Raw genomic sequence first — 8,416 nt, 5'->3', positions numbered from 1 at the left:
GATTGGGATGAAGCTGACTTTCTCCATGTTGCCGCATCAGATGAATTCTTCATTTACACAGTCAGGAAGCCAAATCATAAAAATGACATCATTTGGGCTGCAAAGTTGGATGATATCAGCGATGACGTGCGCTATCGCCAAGTTGTGAAATTTCCTGAATGTTTGGGAATTTTTCTCTGTTTCACAGCCAAACAGGTAATGTGGATCATCAAAGAAAAAGGACAGTCATGGAATGGCGAATACTTCAGGGAAACTGCTTACTGGTGGAGTATTTCCTTTCCTCAAAGATACTGAAAACGTGTTATCTGTTGAAGAAGTCACATTTTTGCATGATAAGGCACCATGTTTCAAGGCTCTTCAAGTGAATTTCCAGGTATCTCCCCTGACCTTAATGTGTGTGAAAACATTGGTAGTATCTTAAAGGATCGTGTTGAAGCGCGTTCAGTGAACTATGATGGTATACCAATCCTTGACGACCTGCGAAGAAAGGTGACCGAAATGCTCATGGAAATAGAGTTTGAGTCTCAGCTTTTTTGCGATTTGCTGAAATCATAACCCCCTCAAGAATGCAGGCTGTGGTACAGGCAGATGGAGGCCACACAAAATATTAAATACTCAGAGAGAAACTTAAATAAATACCTGTTCTGAATTACTTTTGTTTTTGTCCATATCAATTAATTTATGCTGTAGAGGGGGCTCTAATTTGAAACACCCTGTATATATATATATATATATATATATATATATATATATATATATATATATATATATATATATATATATATATATAGTATATATGTGATTTATATATATATGTATATAAGAATATTTATCCATATATATGTGTGGATATATATATATTATGTATATAAATACATATATACTTCCTTATGCATTTCAATTCTTAAGTGAAGTTATGTCTGACTGAGAAAGGATCAGTAGCGACTTCCTAGTTTTAGCAACTTTAGAAATTATATATATATATATATATATATATATATATATATATATATATATATATATATATATAAATATAAGTATATGTGTGTAAGCTAAGGTGGAATATGTGTGAGCTACAGGAATTCATTGTACTTTGTGAATTTGTGAAATGACCATCTGCTTAAATATTTTGATCCCCAGAGGTTAGTACAACATGGTAAAAGCAGTGATTCATCTAGACTGTTTTGCCATGTTGAGTACTATCCCTTCGAGGGTCAGATGTGCTTCGCTGTGTTTAGTAATAGCCCCTGGGGGATCAAATACTCTTAGAGACATTTGATCCTCAGGTGTTAGTACTAAACATGGCGAAATATTTTTAACCCCCCAGGGGCTAGTACTAAATGCAGCAAAGCAGAGCAGATTAATTACTATTTTACCGTGTAAGTACTAGCCCTCGGGGATCAAATGTTCCTAAGCGAATTGGTCATTTCACAAATTCCCTGTATTTCACATATTCCTGTAACATATATGTATATTATATACATATATAATTATATATATATATATACACTATATATTTTATTTATTTATACATATATATGTATAAATATACACAGAATCATATATATATATATATATATATATATATATATATATATATATATATATATATATATATATATATATATATTAAATTTAACTAAATATAAAGACTACCAATAAGAAAAACACTGAAAGTAGTCACAATAAAAATTTAAATGATGCTTTAGAGCAGATCAGATTTATTTCTTATATCTTGACTCATTTCTCTTTTTTCTTTAGATTATATAGCGGTGAGAATTCGATCACCATCTTACAACGCCGAAAGATCTCTAGCGGCAAGGTAGCGATTTATAAAGGAAGTCAGGTAGGAGACATTCTGTTCGAGATATATCATAACAAATACAACATGACTATTTTTTAGGGTTTTATTGTGGGAAAGTACTTTTATAACTGCTTCTGAGAGATTTTGTAGACATTAAATTCTGTATTTTATTGCAGAAATTTTATGAGGCTTTTGTTTTTGCATTAAAGGTCCTCAAAAGAAGATATGTGGTGTAAGAAACAAGGATATGTAATTACAACTCTTGGAATATTCGTAGAGCTAAAATGTAATAGCTTAATATTTCTAATAGTATATTAACTATTCTGGGGATTAATTTTCTTTAAGAAGATTAAGATTTAAATTGCAGTTTAGCGTTGCTTTTTACTGATATCACTAATTTACCTTGAATATCCAAGAATCACTATAAATTTATTTCGATTTATCAAGATATTTATTTATTTATTTTTTTTTACCAGAAAAAAGGTTCTATATACTGGATAAAGTTACGCATATGAGGGAGTTTTTAGCAATAAGCTCTGAATATTTCCCCGCACGATTCTTTTTGTACGCGCTATTAAACAATATTAATAACATGAATATAAAGAAAAGAAGAAGATCTGATCCGATATTCGAGATAATTTTCATTTTCAAGAAATAGTTTCTTAGTGGAGCTTAAAAGGGGGCTATATGGCAGTAAATGAAACTAGTGAGAAGTAAACATAACATAATTGCCATCTTATGTATCGATGCTCACGACTTCAAGAAGCAAACTCTTTTGACGAATTAATTCAAAATTTATAGAATCCTTCAGTAGCTCAATTCAAACTTTTCTGTAAGTGTTCTTGGCCATCAAGAAAATCGTTCACTAATACCAAAACCTTAACAAGACACAGATGATTATACATGAAAGGATTCTCAATGGACGGACGCTTCTGAGTATACCTTTCGCTCATCTCAAAAGAAAATGAATAATATTCAAACACTATATTAAAGAAAAATACGCAACTGTAAAACTCCAATGTCTGCGCAAGTTAAAATGGCGTCCATTTTTCAGTTTTCTTTTTTCCACGGCAATTATGAGAAGCGTCGAGCAATAACCCTAAAATGTTTTTCAGCTCTATCCCGGCAAACGAATGGCAGAAGTCTGTCCATTCACGCGAGAGCTATTTCTCATTTTTAGCAAGCAGAACGACATTTGCTGATCCAGCGCTTCAAATGGAGGCAAAAACTCGCTGACTCATTAACTTCTGAATTACAGTTACAGCCATTAATATCTTGCAATGCTGCATCAGGTTATCAAGTTGCGATGTTCATGCCTCCGAGAATTGCTCTTGGTCTGAATTATTTCTTTTCTTAGAATACGACCAACTTCATCGAGTAGAAATTACAAAATATTTACCCTCATTTTTAATGTGTTCTTAACATTTAGAAGAGACCTAGTTCATCTTCAGTTGTTTGACTGAAAGCCGGGAATAGCCTCGACTGGTTTTAAAAGTAAACATCACACTTAAGGCACGCAGTATAACATACGTATAATTTGGACATAAAGCATACACAGATTTTGTTAAGGCAGGTATCCCAACCGTCACCTCTCGTTTTAATTGTTCTTAATATAATATAAAAATGGGAAAAAAGCACGTTAAAACGAAGAAATATAATTTTACTTCTGTCGCATTTCGAGAATTTACTGAAATCTCTATGAAATTGTTTTTGTAATACAGATATTAGATTATAATTTTCGTTTACCCATTCTCAGGACTCAAAGCCAAAAAGAAAAAGTTGTAGATTTATATTTTTATTTCCTTACTTTCCCACTGAGAATGGTAGGTAATTTAAGCGATTTTGTAAACTACTGAAGCGATTTCACTTCCCCATTTTCTGATTTGTGTCCTACTGTTTAACTTCCTTCATTTGAATGTATTTTTCGTAATGAAGGTCTTTTCATAGTTACTTGTGTAGATAAAAAAAAATAGAAATTCAGATGTATGAAAATGTATTATATATGGTGGAAACTTACCAGTATTATCCACCATTATCGCACTTGCATTCCACTTTTTGCTTTTCTCGTAACATTATACCTTTCTCCGGTAATCATTCACTATTCTATTCCAGCCTTCCAACCTTCTTTTAGCGGCCACGTTGGCCTGAGACGAATGAATTTTCCCTTTCCAAGAACTTTAAGAGACCAGTGATGTGGATTAAAAGCAAACATGGAAGAAGTTCTTTTACTCGTACCTATGACTTCGTCTCGACCTAATCATTATCTTTGAGTCTTCCCTCTTTGCTTTTCACATGGTCAGTTGGGTCTCGGCCTCATTGGTCAGCACCTCCTTTCGGAGGTTTCATTTAATTATTAAAAAAATATGTCCCACCACTCCTTCTCTCATGTGGCATTGTAAGGTGAACATGTTATTATCCAAGTATGGTTATTAAACTCTGTTGCTGAGGTAGTATGTCAAACAACAGCCCAGAGCTATATATACTGAAGTACTCATCCATATTAATAATAAAGTTAAGAAATCAAGTATTCACAAACGCAGATTTCGCTTTTCTCGTCAAAGGAGTGAACACTATCCAATGCACGCTAGGTGGTTCGTCGATCTCCTCGGGTGTATGGGTCGCGGCCTCTTTAAATCAATGCAACCACTTGCACAGGTCGACCTGAGTCGTACCCAAGACATATTTTAGGCCTACTTAGCCATTTGGACTTCCATCAATATGATAAGCACTTTTCCAGATGAAAACAGCGTGCAGTCATTGTTTTATATCTACTGTCAAATAACCCAATGAGTTACTTTCCAACAAGTTAGAAAATGAATTCACCAGGTATTTGCAAAAATTACCTTGCTTTGCTACTATAGTGACACAAGCGTATTGTGAGGACTGCAGGAATTATCATTATCATAGTGGCTCTACTTACAATGTCACACTATTAGATTTTTTGGCTACAGTCGCTAATGTAGGAAAAAAATATCGTCAGCGAAAGACTCGTTTTTCAAACGATATAAAATATCATGCACAGAAACCTTACTCGTTTTCTGTGTAAATAACACGCCTCATTAAATGCTGGGTTTTATTTTCATACTCTGGTCGACTGATGTAATTTTTACCTGTGATGTCTGCATCAAAATTCTAATCAAGGACAACATGTAGACTGGTGGGCTTCGTCATTAGGCTGAAGTGGATAACAACAAATTTAAAGAGGATATACATTAGTTGAAGCTGTCGAGTCGACGGGTGCTGCGTTTCTAGACACTGATAGTGGAACGTAAGATTTTCTGTCTAGTAACTCCAGATTGTTCGGTTCAAATTCTGCTCCCAGTGCTAGTAGTCGATAGACCTCCAGACCCCTCAATAGACTCGATTGTTAGAAGTCATATAACTATCTCTTGAAGCATTTCTTTTTATGCACTAAATTGTTAATCGTAGTATTAACTTGCTTAGCCCGAAAAACCTCAGAGGACAAACAAACGTCATATAAGAGCAATGGTGTCTTCTCCAAAGAACGTGCTACTGATACATGGTACAATGAAAACACTATAATTACTGACCAATTGCAGTGTTTGGAACAATTGTCTGGACAGGGAAGAGAGTAAATTTCCCGCATGCTTGGATTCAAGTCAAATCTGTAAACTTGTTTAAAACGCGTCCTCCCCCGTCAGAAAATCATGCCTCATGTCTTGGCAATTTCTCGAACTCTCGTCCTAGCAGTCTGTTTGCCAAAACGAGTCGGATCAATCCAGAATAGAAAAAGAAGATATTAGAAGTGGATGACTTTGACATCTGTGACTGAATAAGACAAGCGGACTATTGATGTTTTATACCGCATGCTAGTAGGTAAAGTTAAGGAAGCAGGGAGGATTGAGGTCGAAACCCTATACTAAGTTCTTATAATAGGTAAAGGGATCTTTACCTCCCCGCCTCCTGCTAGGTAACCACGCTAGTAAGGTTTGGTTAAGTTAGGAACCTGTGGTAAGATTGAATTCGTGTTGACTAACGTTAAGAGCAAAGGACAGTGCATGTGTTCTAATGGCCTGCAGCGAGTTAGCAGAATAACGGGTCCTTGTGTGCTCTAGTTTCCATTTCGGCATCCTAAGTCTCGTTTTGAAAAGAAACGGGTAAATTGTTATACACCATTATTTTTTTATTTCAAAATTTTATTAAGAACTAACAGTAGAATATTACTGATTGATTTCTGTTCCTTTTTCTTGGCCAAGCGTCACTTTAGCTGTCAGTCTAGAAACATACCTTTTAAAGTTTCTGATAGCTATTAAGCAGTACTCTGTAGTTTCCAAACGTAAATTTGGTTTTTCAGAATAAACTGAAAGCAAATGGGTGTTACAGACTAATACACACACAAACAAAGCCACTCCAACATCTAAAAACATAACAGACACCTCACACGTCTCGAACTGTCGACCTAACCGCTCAGCCTCCTCCTCGCTGCTGGGAGAAAGGGAGCTGGGGATTTGGTACGATACATGTACACATGCGCTACCGGGGTTCGTTGATGTCAGCAGGGCAGCCGATCGAGGCTACGGTCTACCCCCAACGCCAAACCAAAGTCCTTCAAAGAAGGCATCGTGCCACCATATAAAAAATGGGAAAAAGCACGTGAAACGAAGAAGAAGAAGAAGATTAAGATTTTATTTTGATATGTTGGTATGGATAACAAAAATTTAAATAAGATTAAAGCTGTAGAGTAATTATATGTAAGAACTTCAAACCAATTTTAAAAACGCGAAAATAAAAAAGAAACATCCTCAGAACTTTCCATTTACAAAGTGAGCTTCAGCAACCAGTTAGTTGAGAGTACGTCAGTAAAGTTATCTGTCTATTTTATTCTTAAGTGCCTTGTTCTTGTTGCAAGGGATTGCAAAGCGCCTGTGCTGTCGAAGAAAATCTTGAATTTTGGCCAAAGCCCATAAGCCCTGACGCGGGCTACAATTTACGGGACTCTTCATCAAGTCTTAGTGTGGTTTCACTTCAGACATGTCCTTTTCATCAAGACATATTTTTCTCCATTTCTATTCGTGAATATTTTTAACAAACATGACAAATGAAATGTAAAACATCGTATTAGTGACTTCACAAACGACACTAGAAAGATTTATTTAATATTACCCTTATTATAAGATTTATTAATTCCACGATTTCTTTTAAATACACTTCGAATAGCGCAGACGATTGTTATTTGGAAAAAAAATTAGTAATAGCATGAACGAGTCGTATTTCCCTCGGCTTCGTTCAACAAATGTAAAATATGAAAATATAGATTTACTTAATTTTTATTTTAATTGTCATAATAAGGATAATATTATCATTGTGGAAATTGAGAGGAAGATGTATATTAGGACTAATTTCGTAAGAAATACCATTGATAAACTTCTTACTACCTATTCAGTCTTATTTTGTAGGGCGCGCTTTATGTTTTCTGATAAACCCAGGAGGAAAGTCCTGTTAATCGAAGATGAACTGATGTGCGAAAGATGAACTAACGCGTTGAAAATGAACTAATGCGTTGAAATTGAACCTAAGCGTTGAAGATGAACCGAAGCGCTGGAGATGAACTATGTGTTGAAGATGAACTAATGCGTTGAAGATGAACTAAGGCGTTGAAGATGAACTAATTCGTTGTAGATGAAGTAATACGTTGAAGATGAACTATGCGTTGAGAATACTCTAACTCGTTGAAGATGACCTTATGCGATGAAGATGAACTAACTCGTTGAGAATGAACCATAGTGTTGAAGATGAACTAATGTGTTGAAGATGAACTATGCGTTGAAGATGAACAAATACGTTGAATATGAACTAATGCCTTGAAGATGAACTAAGTCGTTGAGGATGAACTATAGTGTTGAAGATGAACTAATGCATTAAAGATGAACCAACTCGTTGAGGATGAACTGTAGTGTTGAAGATGAACCAGTGTGTTGGAGATGAACTATACGTAGAAGATGAGCTATGCGTTGAAGATGAACAAATACATTGAATATGAACTAATGGCTTGAAGATGGACTAACTCGTTGAGGATGAACTAATGCGCTGAAGATGAACAAAGGCGTTGAAGACGAAGGAACGCGTTGAATTTGAAGCAGAGTATTGAAGATTAACTAATGAGTTGAAGATGGGCCAATGCGTTGAATTACACTTGAAAAAAAAATCCATGAAAAAAAGCTTTTCTCACTTTGGCTATTATGAACAAATTCATCCCTTGGAATATTGATTTTCTTCCTCTTCTCACCTGCTTTTACAATGTAAATTTCAGGTATAATTAATGTATTGAAACTGCAGGTTTGTGATTAGAGTTGATTCCATTTAAGAGTAGACTTCTTTATAATTATGTTAATAATCTTATTGCAAATCTCTTGTGCCTGTAAAACTTACCACGTTTCTGCACATGTGAGGTTCGATTTTCCTCAGCCCTATCACAAATCTATAATTAGATGAACGGGCTCTACTGAAAACCTTGGCTGTCACTGCTTTATTTCGCTGCTTTTTTGCTGCTTTATCTATATTTATCAACGACAATTTTTGGTGAAAAAAATCAGTAAAAGTAAACGTGTAAGACATTCGTAAATCATATGTATATGTGTCGCGATTACTACC

Source organism: Macrobrachium rosenbergii, chromosome 55 (genome assembly GCF_040412425.1).
Source record: "Macrobrachium rosenbergii isolate ZJJX-2024 chromosome 55, ASM4041242v1, whole genome shotgun sequence".
Lineage (NCBI taxonomy): Eukaryota > Metazoa > Arthropoda > Malacostraca > Decapoda > Palaemonidae > Macrobrachium > Macrobrachium rosenbergii.
The sequence above is the reverse complement of the archived record's forward strand: the minus strand, read 5'-3'. Positions refer to the sequence as shown.